The following is a 19,701-nucleotide window of genomic DNA, read 5'->3' as shown; positions in this document are numbered from 1 at the left end:
TACCAGGGGCTCAGTTCTACCAGTGATACCCCTCACCCTTGTCCCCTTCCCCTACCCCAAGGGGCCAGGCTTCGGTTGTGGAGGGTCAACAGCAGACTCCGTTGCCCACCAACATTATATGAGTTGTCTCTGGTTCTGTGTAGCTTTTCTTACTGCTTGTTGGATGTGGTTAATTTAGCCTTTTGCTTAACCTTTCAGTGAAATAATACCTAATAGCATTTCTTTCCATTTTTCTGTATTCTCCATAATTCTATTTCCTTCAGGGCCAATTTTTGGCTTTATTTTTCCTCTAAGAGGTCTAGTTAAGGTTTACCCCACAGTTCATCTTGCCTACCCCAGACTCAAACAGCACACGACATCGTTAGGCTGATCTGATAGAGAGTGAAACTACCACCTAGTGGTCATTGGAGGTGTGACTGCCTTTTCATGAGTTCTCCTTGCTAAGGGTACCTGAAAAAAAAAATCAGAGTTGATGGTTTTCTTTAAATCTAACTTAGAAGCTGTGACATAAATTAGCTCAAACAATGTATGCACTTCAAAGCCTTATTGGAAAGAGACTGAGTATATATGAATATTTTCAAATCAAAATGAAAAGTGAAACAAAAATGAGATTGACATGCACCAGGGTGCCAAATGAGGACACGACGTTTTTTTCTTTGACTACACTTAAATGAAGTCCCACATAGACAAAACAAGCAAATCAACCAACAAACGACTTTAACCAAACAAATGAACAAAAAATGGATGACTGCTTTCATTATCCAACACATATCTACCAAGTACTGGGTGAGCTGTGGTCAGCATCTAAGAGTTTAATGGAGCAGCTCATCACAATGCACTGTGGTGATTTAAACGTTGAAGGAGAATCTAGTGAATACCACAGGAAGATCTGCTAACCCTGTACAGCAGTGAAATTTGAATTGAGTCATCACGGAAGATTAGATTTTGTCAGGCAGTAGGGATAGAGGGTAGCAAGGGAATCCCACTTGACAAAGAGCACACATGGAAGACCCAGAGGAGTAGAAGGACAAGTTCACAAGCTAGCACAGTGTCTGACAAATATAATTTGGTCTAAAACCTTGTACGAACAATGCATTTATTGACCACCTATTTTATGCACTTACTGGCTACCTATTTCAATCAAAGTAGACACACAAAGGTATGAGACATTGAAAGACATTTAAGAAGACATGGTGGGGGGAGGGGACACTTGGGTGGCTCAGATGGTTAGGTGTCTGGCTCTTGATTTTGGCTCAGGTTATGATCTCAGGGTCATGGAATTGACCCCTGTGCCAGGGCTTGGCATTCTCTCTCTCCCTCTCTCCCACACACACTCACTCACTCGTACTCACCTGTACGCACTCACTCTCTCTCTCAAAATAAATAAACATGTAAAAAAAAAAAAGAGGATATGGAGGCACATTGCAAAGATGACAGTTTATCCCAGATTACTCTAGAGATTCCAAGCTCACCCAGTAAAAATTCTATCAGGGTTTTTTTTTTTTCTTTTGGATAAATTGACAAGATACTTCTAAGATTTATTTAGAAAAGCAAAGGGCCAAGAATAGCCAAGACAGTCTTGAAAAAGAAGAATGAAACTTAGAGGACTTAACACTAGCAGATATCAGGACTTTTAACAAAGCTCAAGGGATTAATTGCCAGAAAACTGTCTACTCAAAGCGAACACATATACACCCTCTGATCCGGCGATTCCACTTGTATGTGCCCAACCAAAATGCATACATATTTAACAGAAATTTATACCACATTGTTCAAAGCAGCACTATTCATAATAGCCCTAAACCGGGACTATTTGAATGCCCATCAGCACTGTGGTGTCTTTGTGCAATGGAAGTCTATATAGCAACGAGAATGGGTGATTTACAACTACACGTAACAGTATGGACGCGTGTCACAAACATAAGGTTACAGAAAAAGACCAGACTCTAAGGAATACATACTGTACAATCCCCATTAATAAAATACAAAAGTGGTCAAACCGAATTGTGGTAATTCACTGCATTACTGGCACCCTAGGTGAGACAAGCAAGGCATTTATCCTGGCCACAAAATTTAAGGGATTGCCAAAAACCTCAGCCGTCAAGGAAAATAATGTTTTTTTAAAAAAGGTTTAAAAAAAAATCACAATGCAAAACTATCATAGTGAACAAATGGTCAGTTTTCAGTGAAGACGGGAGCCGACCCTGCACTTGCACAACTTACTTTATTAACCCCATGCTAATCCTGGCTCTGCCAGATCCTGTCTTCCCTAAATAGGAAGTTTGCAGGTTTCTGTTTGTTCTTTTATCCTCTGCCATCACCACAGCTGTGCCCAGGCTAGCTTTCTGGAGGAGAGCTGTCCCCTACCCCTAGACACGGGGGAGAGCCCAGCCAAGATGAGCAGAATTGCTTCTACAACCATTTCCGGTGAGCGAACCGTGAAGTCTTGACTTTGTGTGCCACTTAAGTTTTGTGGTTGTTTGATATACAGCAATGGTCAATTGTACACAAAAGTATGTAGCTACAAGTCAGAACAGAGGTTACTCTGGGGAAGTGGGTAATGACTTGAAGGAGGCGTGAAATGTGCTTCTGAGTTGTAGGCAACTTGTTTCTTCATCTGGGTGCTGATTACACAGTTGTGTTCCATTTGTGAAAATTCATTGAGTTGTAGGTTTATGGTCTGCACATTTTTCTATATTTTTATTATAAGTAAATACAAAAATTTTAAAGAATGTTTATTTGAGAGACAGAGAGAGACAGAGAGAGACCACAAGCATGGGAGGGGCAGAGAGAGAGGGACAGAAAGAATCCCAAGCAGGCTCTATACTGTCAGTGCAGAGCCTGATGAGGGGCTTTATCTCACAAACCGAGGTCATGACCTGAGCCGAAATCAAGAGTCAGATGCTTAACTGACTGAGCCACCCAGGTGCCCCTAAATACAAAATTTTATAAAGACAGAACACTCGGTCCCCACCAGTTCTTTGAGAACAACTTAGCTGGGATAAGACACACACACAAAGTTACAAGCAAAAGACTGAAAGTTACAAGCGAAGTACAAAGGACTGAAATAAAAATACGGAATAAACTGGATTTGAACCAATATTCAAAAAAATCTATGAAAGTATTATATTTTGAACTCCACCCACTGTTCCCATGACCTGAGCCCAAACCAAGAGTCAGATGCTTAACCAACTGAGCCACCTAGGTGCCCCTTTACATTTAGTTTGACAGTGGCCTCATGTCAATGAAAAGAATTAATTATTATCGTCATTTGTTTTCCAACCAAATGTTTCCTGGTAACTTGTGAAAGATCAGAAAGCATGGTTTCTCTATGTAGAGAAATGATAGAAAATTATCATCCGGAATCAATTACTTAAGGGGCAGTTTGTTATCTACCAACCACCTGTCTATCTTTCTAATTCGAAGACTCTGTCATTCCTGACTGGAGGAAGTTCTGTATCTAATTAGAAATGCAATTTCCATGGTTTCTCTGGAAATTTCCTTCCCTTTCTAGCTGGTTACGATTGACTCTGAAGTGGGTGGCAAGATTTTGTCATCAATTTGATGTCAAAGAGGAAGTACATCTGCTGTAAGATTGAGACAAAAGGGGAAAAATATGTATCTAATAATCAGCACTTGTGATCTCTTCTTGCATTTCCCAAAGAAATATCTTCTATTTGCTTTTAAAAAAGAGAGATAAACATATATGTTGTCATCTTTCTGGAGAAAATATGTTTCTGTCTAGTACCAAATTTTCTATTTAGTCCAGGTGATTCTCACTCACCTGGCCCTGAAAAGCTGCGTTCCACTTTTCACAGCAGATGAGGATAAGGCACAGTGCCAAGAACTTTAACTACATGAACTCATTTAATCTTTGAAACTTCCCTAGGGGTATGTACTAGTATTATTTCCTTTTTACAAATGAAGGCACTGAAGCACAGAGATGTTACATCCCTTGCTTAAAGTCACACAGCAAGAAACTAACAGAGTTCACACTGAACCCAGCTGTCTGGTTCTGGAGACTGTGCTCTTAATCACCAAAGTTTGCTTTCACATTGTACCGTGAGCTCACAATTTCAAAGGAGCTAAAAGAAATCTTCTTTTAAAATGAATGTTTATTTTATAAACAGAACTGCCTCTCCCTGTTTTATATCTGGTATAAATCTAAATTTATATACACATCAACTTTGCTTGATGTGGGAAGGGCAAACCTATAGTACGGACATATAATAAATGAGATCATTCTGAAATAGTGACTCAAAATTACCTTTAACAAGCTCTTTAGATGTCTATCTTATGTATATTGCCCTGTTTTGACTACATCACACAGTAAGTCTGTGTGTTTTTTACTCACTGATAGGTTCATAAATCTGTGTCTCATTAGTTATGGATGAAGGCCCTCTAGGATAAGAATTAACTCATCCCCTGTAAAGCTTCTGTACCCACAGTGCACATGGTAAACCAGTAGGTGCTCAGGGTATGTGCTTATGGGTTGATTACATTACAAAAGCAAATGTCTTATAGCTTAGCAGAGATTTCATAGAGGAACAGTAAGATAAATGAAAATGGTAGTCTGTGAAATTGACTAGTGGTACACATGTAGGTTACTCAGATGTTTTCACCGACAGGAAGACAACTACAGGATTTCTGGTCATAAAAACTTGTCATCTGTTTTATCCTGTCTCTATTTCCCAGTTGTAGGAGACCTCACGCTCCTCTCCTTCTCCACACCAGCATGAGTAAACGCAGAACCATAGACAGTCTTAGTAGATCATTCAACAGAACCTATGGAGCTTCTGTGACTATCACCACAAGTTAACTTCCAAAGCCGATGATTTCTATTTTCTATTTTAATGTCTATTCCACTGCCCTTCTTGGGACCTTCACAGAGCCCCCATCTTTTATGCACACCCTTCCTTTTTTTCACTGTCAGAAGGTTAAGTTGTGAGATTTCAGACAGATGGTGGGAAATCTACAGGTTTTTGCATATCTCGTAACCCCTGCTCTGCCTTGTGCCCAGAGGAGACTGTCCTAGGCTCACAGGCCTAAGTCATGGCTAACAACTCATAGCCGAAAAGATTCTTGAGTGTACCGGTGACGGCCTTGCTAAGGTCATCTGTTATCTCCCCTGGAATTTGTATCATTAGGAACTTCGGTTCCTGTTGTTTAAAACCAAGTGCTGTTCTGATCAACACCATCAGTGGCAACACATTCTTGCTCCCTAACCAAATCAGTCATCAACTTCTTTGCAAAATTCAGCTAACATTGCCAACCTTTCCCAAGTCCTATTCTGGGTGCATCAGGGCACACAAAGGGAGAGAGTGGATCTGTCCTCCGAGGCATAGACTCTGTTGGACTGGGAGTTGGGATGCACATGACCCAATCAGCTCTAATACTGTGACACGTGGGCTCTGGTAGGCACAGGAGAATGGGCAAAACTCAAGGGTAGGATAGAGTAATTTCAACAAGGGGATAAAGGTGGACTTTCTTGGAAAGGGGATTCATGGATTTTGAAGGAAACGTGCCTCCTTTCACTTTTCCCCTTAGCTCTGGCATTTATCCATTCCTTCCAAATTTGCTGCAAGAAATTTGCGGCAAGCGCATTTAATTAATCTGCCAGCCCCAGCCTTGCTGCAAAAGAGCTTTCTAGCCCAGCACCACAATTAATGCTCCAGAATCATCTATACAGTTCTTGGGCCAGATGGGGTCTCTCCTTTGGGTAACTGTGCACTCCACTCCCCATCATCCAAGATATTTTTTTTCCTGGATTCAAACCTCCATCAACATTACAATGATCCTGATTCATAGTTCATACGGAAAGGTTACGGGAAGAAAGCAGCCACTGATTATATACAAATTGCGTCATTTCTTCATTAAAAAATGGTCTACCTGAAAGAAAACTTGCTGACTATAAGCAAGATTTTGTAGTAAAAAATGTTTACCTTGGATGATCTGGAGCCGAAGCCATGTTTCTTGTAAGCCACGCAGTACTGAGGATTTTGGGTCTGTTTTCCCTTTTCAATAAGATACAGCTGTGATCTCCATGTGGGCCCCAGTTGTGAGTTCATGGACTGATTGCACTTAGAATCACCTGAGAAGCATTTTGAACCAGCAGTTTCTTGAGTTCCAGCCCTAGAGATGCTGTTACAGCAGATCTGGGAGTAGGACCTGGAAATCTGTCTATAATAAGTTCTCCAAGAGGTTCTATGTAAGCCAGTTTTAGAAATGACTGTTTCAGGGACGATATGATTGGCAGGTCACATTTCCTGGAGATTAGTGATAGGTATTAATGCTCTCACATCATTTCAGTTTCAGGAATGCCCTTACCTACATAATCTGCTCTGATTTAGGGGAGAAAAGGAATGGTTTGTTATGCAGGGGTGAGAGTGGCCACCGTGTGTTAGGTGTGGTTGGTTTGTTTCCATTTGGGAGGGTATTTCCCTTGAGTAAGATCTGGATTAATCCTTTTTGCACGTTTAGTACAATTTCATGCAAACAACCTATTGATTACCTATGTGTCCTCATTTTATTGCACATATAATAGGTATTATTAAGTGGTATTAGAAAAAGAAATCACTGGGGCACCTGGGTGGCTCAGTGGGTTGAGCGACTGACTTTGGCTCAGGTCGTGATCTTGAGGTCTATGAGTTTGAGTCCCGCATCTGGGTCTGTGCTGACAGAGCCTGGAGCCAGCTTTGGATTCTGTGTCTCCCTCTCTCTGACCTTGCCCCATTCATGCTCTGCCTCTCTCTCTCTCCCTCTCTCAAAAATGTTAAAAAAGAAAAAAAATCAATATGTTGGTTGCCACCTTCATACATCCCACTTTTCACTTGTCTTTATTCCTTTTTTTTTTTAAATGCTTAGGATCATATTTGATGCTCTGTTCTCCTCCTACTATTCTCCTGGAAGTTTTCTCATGTCGTCACAGGCTTTTTTTTCCATTTTCCCTTTTAACACCTGCATGCCCTTGCCAGTTTTTAGTGTACCTGGGTTTACACTATGCTAATGGATTTTAGGATTGGCACTAATCAATGTTTTGTGGATTTCTGGGAAGGCCACACTCATACTTCCATATATGAGGTATGGTTCATTGATACCAGTGCTGGCTTGGCGCACTTTAAGGGCCTGAAAATCACTCAGAAGCCTTCAGGTGTTCCCGGACGCTTTTCTCTTTCAGTGCAACACACCAGATGGAACCAGGAGATGGTGCTGTGGGTCCATTTTTTACCCCACATTCTGTGCTGCTGGTGGTTTTCCAAGAACCCAGGTGAAATGTCAAGAGCTAAAGCCTTCATTCTTGTCCTACTGGGGCTAATCAATTGCTCAAATCTGCAAGCTAGACGAAATCTTTAAAAATAAAAATAAAAACTATTAGCTAGGGATGAAAAATGATGATGGACTGACAATGAACTCTGCTTTAAAGTCACCAGATCTGAACTTCACAGTGAACCTGAACTTGGAGGAGGTAGTGAGTGGAGTGTTTACTAGTAACTTCCGGTTGTTAGGAAAGCCGTCAGAAAAAACTTTTGAGGAAGCCTGGAGACCAATCTGCGGCTTCCTGCTGCTCTAAGAGCAGCACAGAGAAGTGACTACAATATAAATGGAGTTCTAAGGAAAACATATATGTTATGCTGTCCTTAGTTTAACCATGAAAATGTAAGGCAACAGTTGCTATTTACAAAATTAGCATAAAAAAAAATCTGATGCCAAGGGCCATAGGATTTTGTCAAGCCCTTTGTAACCACTGGTGCAGCTGGCTCACTTTCCTAGGAATTCTAAGATAATGCTAACAGCCTGCTTGGTTTTCCTCTTGTGTATTTATAACTTCTTCTGGTATTTGTAGTTAGAATGCGGCCTGCTGGAATGGATTTTCTTTTCCTATTTGCATATAAATGACATGACCATGACCCTGTAAATTTCCCACAGACCGTTTTAGAAATAGGGTGTTGTTATCCCAGAGGTGGGGGTCCCTGCATCATCCCTAAGAGTGTCTAAGCCAATTAGCTCAGATGGTTTGAGCATGGCTCTGAGACATCCAAGGTCACAGTAACCATCTGTGGCAAGATCAGTCAAGTTAGAAAAGAGACAGCCTGTGTATTCCAGGCACCAAAAGGAATGTGCTTTAACCCAGGCAAAATGAGAGTTATTGGTAACATGGAAAAATATAATGGGCGTAACTCAATGTTCCTTGATGCTGAACAGAACAGGCAGGCACTCAGTGATGTTATCATCAACGGCACAGCCAATTTTGTCTTTTTAGAGCAACCACCTTCCTAAGAACAAAGCTGTAGGAACCTAAGGTTCCTGACTCAGAGTTTTCTCTCTGTGTCTCCTAAGGTGGTGGTGGTTGTTGTTGTTGTTTACCATTGCACACAATAGTTTGGAAGAAATGAAAAGATAACTATGCTTGTTGAGAGAATGGAAACAGTTTAATACTGAACAGATGATTCTCCCACTGGAGGGCCCCCATTAGCTGCAAAATTTTAGGGAATCTGTGCAAACCAGGTTTTTCATAATTTTTGCACGCTTTCTATTGGGTCCCTCTATTAGCCACTGCGATCCAGATGTGTACTTGAGATTTATAGTTGTTTACTTGGGAAGCAAAATCTCCTATGAAACAGGAAAGGGATTTTTCATTTAAAGAATAAATATTTGTGTTCTAGATGAAGAAGAAAATGCCTTCCTGAGCTAAATTTCTGCCGCTGGCTAGTTGAATGTCTGGTACATAACAATACCTCACATTCATTGACCAAGGAATGGGCTCTGTGCTAACACGGCATAAGCATCCCTTCTTTTAATCCTAATTTTAAAAACTAATCCTTTCAATTCTGTTAGTCTTGTGAAGTAGGTGCTGTTATTAGCTGCATTTTTGAGGATGAAGAAATGGACTCAGAAAGATGAAGTAAGTTCCCTGGGATTTTCTGGGCAGTAAAAGGCAGAGCCATGATGTGAAACCAGGCTCTATAATTCCAAGGCCTCATTTTTAAGCACCATCCTATCCTATTCTGCCTGTAGCTTAGGAGAAACAACCTGATTTCTTTTTTTCCCTGGAACAGGACCATATACTTGTAAATCTATAATCGGAAGTAGGCCCTAGTATCTGTGTTCAGATACGCCTATGTGCTTTTCTTCAACAGGCAGCAAGTATGTATTGAGGTCAGGAATCACAGGGTCAGTGGTCCTATTTTTTAGTAAGTCCTGTGTGGGTATTGAGCATCTCTCTTTGGCATGTGAGGCCACCTCCTCTCTACTGTTCGCAGCTTGGGACTATGTCAAAAATTCTAGACAACAGGAAAAGACCCACTCGATGTCTGGTCACAGTGGAATACTACACTCTTCCTAGCGCTCAGCAAAATGAAAATCCCATAGTTCATAGAAAATACCCCCCTGAATGGGCGTTTGGGGATCCAGATATTTTTTTTCTTTAATTTTTTTAAATGTTTATTTATTTCTGAGACAGAGAGAGACAAAGCATGAGTGGGGGAGGGGCAGAGAGAGAGGGAGACACAGAATCTGAAGCAGGCTCCAGGCTCTCAGCTGTCAGCACAGAGTCCGATGTGGGGCTCGAACTCATGGACCATGAGATCATGACCTGAGCCAAAGTCTGTTGCTCAACTGACTGAGCCACCCAGGCGCCCCTCGAGCTATTTTTACTTGAACATATTCTCTGGAGTTTCCTCCATTCAGAATCTCCCCCTTATCTCTTGAAACACAGACACTATTCTTGCAAAGGAAAATTCTTCCACATTAATGACCAAGAGGGTAAATTTTTTCTCCATATCATTTATGCATGTATCTTCAAAGCAAAATAGAAATAAACAAGAATTGGTTTTAGATGTTTATCTCAGGAACAGGCTTTTAGAAATTTAGCACCTACTGTCACTCCCTTTCATTTGGAGATTCACTGTAATTTCCCTGCTGAGAACTTCTCATCCTGGAGTATCTGCCTTGGGGAGATAATGTGACACTTTGCTAGAGGGGCTTGGATGAAGGGGATGTTAAGGTAGACAGGTGACTTAGGGAAGGTTTCATGGAGGTTGGACTTGAGTTGGACGTTGAAGGAAATGCAGGTTTGGACTGGTTTGGAGGTGGGGTGGTGTGGAGTGTATTATATGGAGAAAAAGTCAGGTGAGTCAAGATTAAGTGCTGGAATTGAGTCTACTGGTATAGACCAGGAAGCCTGGTAGGAATGCAAGGTAACTTGTCTATATGGAGTGGGGGTTGGAACATAGCTCAAATGGATGAGAAATGTGAAATTAATGGAGGATGTTATGGTGTTGGCAGGTTACCAATGGCAGTATTTTAGTGTGAACTTATCTTTAGAAACCATCTGTTGCGAACTTCACAACTTACAGATGAGGCAATGAAAATTCAAGGTGGAAAGGAAACTTCCCCAGGGTCTCACAGCATATCAGTGTCAAAAGAGTCATTCAGTGCCTGCACCTTGATATAGTCCTGCTTCAGGGCTTGGTCTGATCATAAACATGAAGCTATTGTAGGCTAGGAAGTAAAGAAGCTCTACCATGATAAAGTATCACTTTGTTGGAGAAAATAGGAAATCAGAAGGGGAACTGTTATTATTATTATTATTGATTTATGTATTTTTTTTCTGAGAGAGAGAGAGTAAGAGTGGAGAGAGGCTCAGAGGGAGAGAGAGAGAGAGAGAGAAAGAATGTCAAGGGACTCTATCCCACGACCTTGGGATCACGACCTGAGCTGAAATCAAGAGTTGAACACTTAACCAACTGAGCCCCCCAGATGCCCTGGGAACTATTATTATATTAAAGGCTTGAGGTATATACTGTGGCCTTGGTTGTTGGGAGGGAGACAAAGGAGATAATCAGACACATTAAAGGAGAAGTTGGTAGGACACTGTATAGGGCCCAGAGAAGGGGAACATAAGCTGATTGCAAGCTGCAAATTTTGGGTTCTTTTAGAATGACACCAGGGGGCAAAATGTGAAGACTATGAGTTTCAGTCTGGAAACCTTTGGCAAACAAACTTGGTGAGAGACAGCTAGGAATAGTCATTCATTTATTCATCCAATGAATATTTATTGAATACCTTGTATGAGCTACTATGGTAGATACTGGGGATACATTGGTAAACAGGCAAGATGTGCTTAGATGGTGACCTCATAGAGCTTTGTTCTGGTGTTTCCTGGTGGAGAAACATGGCCCTAGATGAAAGGCACGCTCTTGGAGCCATCAACAGCTGTGGTGCTTGGCAGGTGACCTCTCACAGGCGGTGAGAACAGAGCGAACTACAGAGGGCTGAGGACAGAGCCTGAGGACCCCTGATTGTAGTAGGAAAGAAGCCATCATTATCACTAGGTTATGAATTTTTAACAAATTGTCCTAAGAGTTTAAAAACCATTTTCTCTCTCATTTCTTTTTATTTAAATTGATTACTTGAGCTTGTCTCCACCAAATAATTCTCTAACATTCAAGTGAATAGAGAGAATGATTAAACGGGCTTTCAATGGGGCGAATGTGTCCACTGACCCAAGATAAAAGGTGACAGACTCTAATTATATTTTAAAAATTCCCCTGGCCCACTGAGCTGGCGCCAGCACCTTTTGTTGGTTTAATTTGCCAGGATTCTTCAAGCTCGGTCCTTGCTCCACTAGGTGGTGTTAAGTGCTAAATAACACCCCCCTGCTCGCTGCCCCCCCCCCCCACCCCGTTTTTTTCTTCCTAGTCTTTTAACCCAAGCTTGGACTGGCCTTTGGGTAGATTAGGAAATTCTAACCAACAGATTCCTAAAGGACTTAAGCTGTTAAGGAAGGGCAGGCCTGGGAGCATCCCACAATCTCCAGATTAAATAGCAAACAGAGTTGTTAGAGGTAAAAGAAAATCTTATTTAATGTTAATAAATGCTAAAATTAGCATTGATTTACATTTCAAAGCCTGATTTATTACTTCATTATGTTATAACACTTAATTTGGTTCAATTTAAAACTTTGAAAAAACTCACAGAAGCAACCACAATGTATATCTTAGAGGTAAAAGGTCAATCATTAAAAGTGAATCTTTAATGAAAAACATAGAGAAACTGTCTTAATGCCTGAAGTTCTTAGTAGTCTTTTCCAGAAACATCTTAAGGTAGGATGTGTATTGAGAAGAACCATAGAGGTTCACCCTTGGAAAGACAGTGATCACTCACGATCTGAAGACATTTTTTAAATTCTTCAAGGGCACGAGGGAGCTGTTTTCCATACCCTAATTTGTTCTGCCAACTTTCCATTTTTCTCCCTCCTGTGTGATTATATATGTATGTACTATTTTTCCCTCCTGTCTGGGGAAATGTTTGGCACACTGGCATCCCCTTCTTCCCTTCCTTTCATTGTATATTTCTCTATCCTTTTTCTTACCTTTCTTTCCCAAGCACAGAGAGCCTCAGAAATTTCCTTCTATCTGCTTTAGTCCATGATTTTATCTTAACGTTTAACTCTTGAAATAGCATCATTTCCTTTATGTAGCAGTTCCTGTTGGGGTTGGGGAAAAGTGTCTCACTGTGTCCCCTGTGTCTAGGCAACAATAATCTTCATGCTTGGAACGTCTGGAACCATCAGCTCCAGGAACTATGGATCTTAAGTCATAACTGCATGTCTCAATCTTTTCTGAGGTGCACTGCAAATAATTTTCAACCATTAATAATCTTAGCACCCAAGTGTGTGAATGGTGATTCTTGAAAAATAAAATCAAAGAGGATTGCAAGTTATTCCTATAATCAATAATCCTCACCCTTTGCGTTCCTGTGTTTTCTGGAATAGAAGAAAAAGCCACAAAGTTGTAGAAGCAATCAGGCCCACAGTCAGTCTGGGTATCTACAAGGCAGTGTGTTCATATGTGTGTTTATTTATTATTTTTAGAGGTAGGAGGTAAGAAATGCATCATGGAGCTATTTGGGGAAAAATCCAGATTTTGTTCAATAATGAATCAAGCAACCTTGAGCTCCACAGCTCTTCCCCCCCAATGAAAATTGAAGTTATTTTGAGTGACACAGAATTTAAAGGGATTACTATCATAGTGTTGTTAAGTCAAAGCACATTGACTGAACATGATTCATAATTAACTAGACAACTCTAATTTCATTATACACACTTTGCTATTCAGAGACCTGCCCAGATGTTCAGCCTTGCCCACCAATGGCCAGTATGAATTGCTTTCCTTTCTGCCTTTGTTTCTCTCTTCTTGATTTCCCACTCTCCTTTTCTCTTTAACTGCCTCACCAGACCCCAGACCCCATCTTTCCTCTTCTCTGAACAGAAAGTCTGTCTTCCTAAGGTGTGGCTCTGTGCCAGAAATAATGGAAGTGGTGGAAAATTTCCTTGTGGTTAAAGGTGAAGCCAACAGCGAGGGAGCTTGTCTCTCACTCTCCTCCCCTCTAGACACCTTCCTCCCCAGGTATGCATTCAGGCTGGGGTCAGGGAGCACAGGAGTTGTGGCCAGAAGAGCCAAGACATTCTAGCTGGCTCTTGCTGCCTGCTTTGTGCTCAGAAACAGCAACTAAAAACACTTTGTGGCGATCCTGGAAGATGGGAGAGCACCAACCAAATTCTCAGAGAGAGCTGCTGGATACCAAAGAAAGGCCCCCCAAACTGCATGAGGCACCCCCCCCCCCACTCCTGCAACCTCAGCACACAAAGGGACCCAACAGAGTAAATACCTCCCCATGCTTTCTGGGTCAATCTGTCCGTGTTAAAATCCTGCCCCTGTGTGTGTTTGGGTTAGTCCATTAGAGAATTTCTAGGACTCTTGAAATGCCTGTGGGTAACCTGGAATTTCCTGAGAGACCTGGCTGCTGAGATCACTAGCCAGCTTCAGGGATCCATGCCTTCTGTGAGTGACAAAGACATTTGTGTAAAAATGGGTCACCGGAAATCCTTGGAAATTCTTGAGCCCCAAATTCCCTATAATGCAAAAAATACCAACTATAAAAGTTCTAGGGTATGGCAGAGAAAGTCTACATTTTAATCAAGACAGAGACATGTGGGTAGCTATCATTTGTCTTTGGCTCACTCTAAAAGCCAGGTTTTTAATATTCATTGGTACAGGTCCACATGACTTACAAGATCAACTACCACTTTCTTAGTTCTCTTTGGGGTTGAAAGGCAAAAGCCTTATGGGGCTCATTGGAATTCCCAGGGTCTCATGGTCTAAGACAAAAGCAATGGTTGAATAGTTGATGTTCTGAATAGAAACTTAACTGATCTAGTAGGGGCTAGACCTAAATTTCACCAAAGAAAAGCTTGAAATGGTCACCTGTGCTCTACTTTTGGGACGGATCAGAAAGGTCACTCTTATTTAAGCCACAATTCAAGGGTACACTTGCATGCATGGAGACATGGTGGGGGCTTCTACCTTTCCTTAACTTTCGGTATATTAACATATTCCTTTCTCATAGATCACATCTTTCTGTCATTTTTGATTCACTTAAGAAATACTCATTCGCTAAATATGTGCCAGATCCTTTATTAGCTAGTGGGGAAATAATGGTGAGAAAGGTAGTCCCAGGTTCCTGCCCCTTACAAGTATGAAGTCAGTGTAAAGCAGGGAGTCCCTCTGATGCCACACCTATGGGCACAGGTTCCAGAGCCTGGATGGTATTGCTGTTCTTATCCATCACTCCCTTTAAACATTGTGACTTAATATTGGTGAATCAGTCCAAACCTTGGCTTTAGCCCCTCCATTTTTGGCTTTTCTAAGATGTTTGGCAAAGGCAAAGAACCTGCTTCCGAAACTAGCATAGGTTGCTATAGGCAACACTCGTTTGATAGCCACTACTAACTACCGTAGTAGTTTCTGCAAAGTCTGCATGACTTACCTTTCTTCCGAGAAGCAAAATAAATGTATAAATGCTATCTCTGTGCTCTTACAAGTTCCTTTTTTTTTACTTTCCTTTTAATCCAATACATCAAAGATCCTGTGCCAGGGATGTTTACTGTCTGATCGATGAAGCAACAAACATGAAAGCCTCTGTGGGGAGGGCCATGCGAGGCAGCAGAAGTCAGATAGCAGGCATTCTTGTGGGCTGAGATAACCAGTGATTCTTCATAAAAGGGAGGGCATGGGATTTGGAGCATGAAAGAGATGAAATGTGACTGAGGGAGGGTATTTTCATTAGAGGAAAAGTACGTGTATAAGTGTAGAGAAGGAAGTATTTGTGGCATGAGAGGTGGTAAGGAGGTGGATCCACCTGGAGCTCTGGCTTTTGCTTGGATGGAAACCCAGCAACTCTGTCCAGAGACATCACCTAGTGATCTCTATGGCTCAGAGAACTTGCTTGGTGGAGAAAGTAACTCGTGTGGCCCTTTGCCCATCCTTGCCACCAGCATAAAGCAATCAAGGGTAGAAATTAGGAGAAAATAGCTCATTTCCTCATCCTTTGCTTAAAGCATCAATTTTCCATGGGCAATTTTATAAATTAAGAACTTTCCTGTGCTAAGGGATTGGTGAGTTTCTTTGGTAAACAACAGATCTCTAATTTGAAGGAAATATTCACAAACTCATGTGCTTAGAGAAGTCATACTCAATCTCCCCAGTGTTCCATGGCACCCTTCCTAGATCAGAATGGAAAAGCAGAGTTCCCCTAATTGCCACAGCCACATGTTACATATCTCCAAGGAAAAAGGCCCTAAACTGCCAAGAACTTAGGCCAAGAAAGACCGTAAAAGGTACATTTCTCTTTCAAGGTGAGGCAGTAGGTACAAAGCTGTTCTGTCTGAGACTTTTGAAGCTGCTTGTGTGTAGACTAGATTGTGAATGTGACTGGCAGCCAATTGTAAGCCAGCATTGCTAAAACCTGTTCTATAAATCCACACCAACACGTGTGCACGGCATCATTGTGGATGAATCTGGAAACCAAGAACATCCTGTGTGAGGACAATTGCATCATAGAATAAATACTGGGCTCAAATACCACCACAGTGCAAGAATTTTCCAGAGAAAGCTTTCAACATACGTCATCATGAACATTAGACAGTGCTGTATTTGTGCTGCCTGAGGTTTACTCTTCCCCATACATGCAAAGAAGTCTTCTCTGGTGAAATGTAGTTAACCCCAAGCTTGTGGAAGGCCTTGATTCATTTGCCTCCATGCAGGGAGAGAGAAGAGCAAACTAAAGGGGTAAATGTCCTAGGGCATTTCCAATCTAGCTCCAACCTGCAAAAGAAGTCACAGAACCTGCCTGTCACTATGTCCCCCTCTCTCTTCCCCTTCCATCTCTTTCCAAACCTCTGTGTCATTACTTCCCAAAGCAAATCTTCCTTTGCAAGCTGCTCAGATCATGCTCCCTAGGGCCTCCCATGAATATTCTGGCCTCCACAGTTATGCCTGACATTCCCCAATCTGGAGTTCCTTTTCTATTCTCTCTGCTTATCTAAATCAAACCCAGGTTCCAGATTCATCTCGAATATCTCCCCCTCACAGGAACTTCCCTCATCACCACAGTCTAGTTGAAAAGCTCCTGTTAGTTGCCATAGCTTCAATGGGTGATCTTAATAACTTTAGCACTGTGTGTGATATGCTGCCCCGTGTAATTGTTACTGCGATCTATTTCCCCAACTTACCCAAAAGCTTATAGAGAGGATGGACCATGTATGATTCCTTTTTTATGCCCTACTATCCAAATTCTTTTGTGTTTAATTTTTAGATGCCCACTGGTTCTCCAAATCAATATAGAATGAACTCAAGACAAATTTGTGATTGAGAGCTCATGCACAGAACATCTGAAGCCTAAACAGATCCTGCCATTGACTGAGATGGTGATGAATGCAAACAAGGCAAGAGAAGAAGGAAGCGTATTGCCAGGTGGGGGTGAGAGATAGAGGTCATCAAGGCTACTATGGGAGTGACCAGCCAGGACACTGATCAGTGGTCTGTCCAGTTCTAGCCTGCTGAGTTTTGGGAAGAAGCTGAGGAGTTACCAATCCATTTCAATCTAAACTTCTTGCAGCCTCTGCTAATTCCCCTTTGGGTGACGCTTGCTGTTCATATTCCATGCCATCCACATTGGACTTGATCACTTCCTTGTTTGGAGGCTCTTAAGCTGTAGTGACTCAGAATTTATTGAGTCACTCAATACTTATTGTATTAAGATAGAATTAACATGCTATGAAATTCATCCTTCTCATATATACAGTTCAGTGGTTTTTTTAGTATATTCACAAAGTAGTGCAGCCACTACTGCTAATTACAGGACAATATTCATCACCCGCAAAGGAAACTTCGTATCTATTAGCGATTGTGCCTATCATGCTTATCCTTCCCTTCTCTCCACTCCTGGAAACTACTGATGTACATTCTGTCCCTATGGAGTTGCCCCTTCTGGACAGTTCATTCATTCATTCTTCATTCATTTAAGGTTTATTTTGAGAGAGAGAGCATGCGTGAGCACATGCGTGAGCGGTGAGAGACAGAGAGAGAGCGAGACAGGGAATCTCAAGCAGGCTTTGCACTGTCAGAGCAGAGCCTGATGCTCGAACCCAGGAACCACGAGATCATGACCTGAGCCGAAATCAAAAGTCAGACACTTAACTAACTGACTGAGCCATGCAGGAACCCGTGGACAGTTTATTTAAATAGAATCAAATAATCTGTAGCCTTTTACATCTCAAGGTTTATCTATATTGTAGCATGAATCAGTGCCTCACTTCTTTTCATAATTGAATATATTCCATTGATGAATATACCCCATTTTTAATCCATTCATCAGTTGATGGACATGTGGACTGTTTCTACTTTCTGGAAAGCGATTGTGAATAATGCTTCTACGAACACTGTACAAATGTTTTTGTGGACATGTGTTTTAAATTCTCTTGGCTGTATACCTGGGAGGGGAGTTGCTGAGCCATGAGGTAACATTACGTTTACTTTCTGAGGAGCTGTCAGAATGTTTTCCACAGTGACTGCACCATTTCACATTCTCACGAGTATATAAGGGTTTCTATTTCTCTACATTCTCACCCACACTTTTTATTGTCTGTCTTTTTTACGACAGCCATTCTAGGGTGTGCGTGGAGTTGTATTTCCCTGTGGTTCTGATTTGCATTCTCCTAATATGTTAAGCATTTCTTCATATTTATTGATCCTTTGTATATTTTCTTTGGAGAGATGTCTATTTAAAAATACTTTTATCACTGAGTGGCAAGAGTCTTCTATATGTATTCTCAAAACTCACTTTTAATTATATATTATGTATTAATTACGTACTAATCAACTGATTACCACAGTAGTTTCTTATTACAGTATAATCCTCAGCATGCTGACTTCCTGTGTGGCTTTTTAACTTAATAGTTTTTGTCTTGCTTGACAATACAGCTTTCTCTCAGTATTTTCTCCAATAGCTGTGCTCTTGCCTGAGTATGGTCCCTAGGCCTCCGTAACAATAAGAAGGATGCAGGCCACTGTTGGAGGAGCAAAGAGTCATTTCCTAATTGGAGCCGTGTTAGTTTTTATTGGTACATACCAAATTACTTCAAGCAGAGAGGCTTCAAACAACACATGCTTAGTATCTCACAGTTTCCATGGATCAGGAGTTGGGGCATGGCTACGCTGGGTCCTTGGTTCAGAGTTGCACAAGCCAGTAATCAGCTGTGCTATGTTCTCATCAGAAGCTCAAATAGAGCAAGATCCACTTCTATACTTCCTTAGCCTGGAATGAGGAGTGGCAGAATTTATCTCCTTGCAGCTGGAGAACTCATAGCCTTCAAGGCCAGAATCTTGTAATGAGTCTCTTGGCTGAGGGAGGGACCTGGTGTCTCTTCTAGGGGCCTTTACTTGATTAAGTCAGGCCCACCCAGGTGCTCTCCCTGTTGATTAACTCAAGCCAAGTGATTTGGAACCATAATTAGATCTGCAAAAATTCTTTCATCTCTGCTACATTCTTAAAAAAAATTTTTTTTAATGTTTATTTATCTTTGAGAGAGAGAGAGAGAGAGAGAGAGCACAAGCAGGGGAGGGGCAGTGAGAGAGGGAGACACAGAATCTGAAGCAGGCTCTAGGCTCTGAGCTGTCAGCACAGAGCCTGATGAAGGGCTCAAACTCAGAAGCTGTAAGATCATGACCTGAGCTGAAGTCAGACACTTAACCGACTGAGCCACCCAGGCACCCCTCACCTTTGCTATGTTCTATTGGCTACAAGCAAATCCTACGTCCCATCCACAAAGTTGGTGGTGGGGGGTTGTTGTACAAGGGTGTGAGTCACTGGGAGCTACCTTAAGGTGTTTCTTATAGGACAGTAACTGGAAAAGGGCTTCCCCCTATTAAGCAAAAAAAACCACCATGAGGTGTTTTTTTGTTTGTTTGTTTGTTTGTTTTTTAAGATAATGCCATTAAATAGGTCTCTTGGCCATAGCAACTCCAAAGCTGTTCCTGCTCATTTTTCACTCAGTGACATATAGGCTCCAAAACAAATGTGCATAAATGACAGTATGGGGCATCATGGAAGTCCTTTCAATACCTAACAGTCAGAAGTACCACAATGACTTTTATTAAATAGCCCATGTTTTTGCTAATCACATATTAATAATGATAATGAGAATGAATGCATATATAGGGCTTCTGTGGCCCAGTACTTTATACATACTAAATCATATACTCTCCACAATCAATCCTAGAAGCAGGTGTTGTTGTTTGTTACCATTCTGTGTTACAGATGAGAGAACTGGAGACAGAGGTCAGTGGTCACGCTATAAGA

General features: G+C 41.5%; 1 long non-coding RNA gene across 1 annotated transcript in view; it reads left to right on the top strand.

The window, feature by feature from the left end:
• LOC128315971 (uncharacterized) overlaps positions 1 to 19,286 on the top strand; it is a 61,714-nt gene extending 42,428 nt beyond the window's left edge. The window contains exon 5 of the long non-coding RNA XR_008299235.1: positions 16,657 to 19,286. This is a non-coding gene — a long non-coding RNA (uncharacterized LOC128315971). The remainder of the gene's footprint in view (positions 1 to 16,656) is intronic.
• The last annotated feature ends 415 nt before the right edge of the window (positions 19,287 to 19,701 follow it).

This window comes from Acinonyx jubatus, chromosome B3 (assembly GCF_027475565.1).
Source record: "Acinonyx jubatus isolate Ajub_Pintada_27869175 chromosome B3, VMU_Ajub_asm_v1.0, whole genome shotgun sequence".
Classification (NCBI taxonomy): Eukaryota; Metazoa; Chordata; class Mammalia; order Carnivora; family Felidae; genus Acinonyx; species Acinonyx jubatus.
The sequence above is the reverse complement of the archived record's forward strand: the minus strand, read 5'-3'. Positions and strand labels throughout refer to the sequence as shown.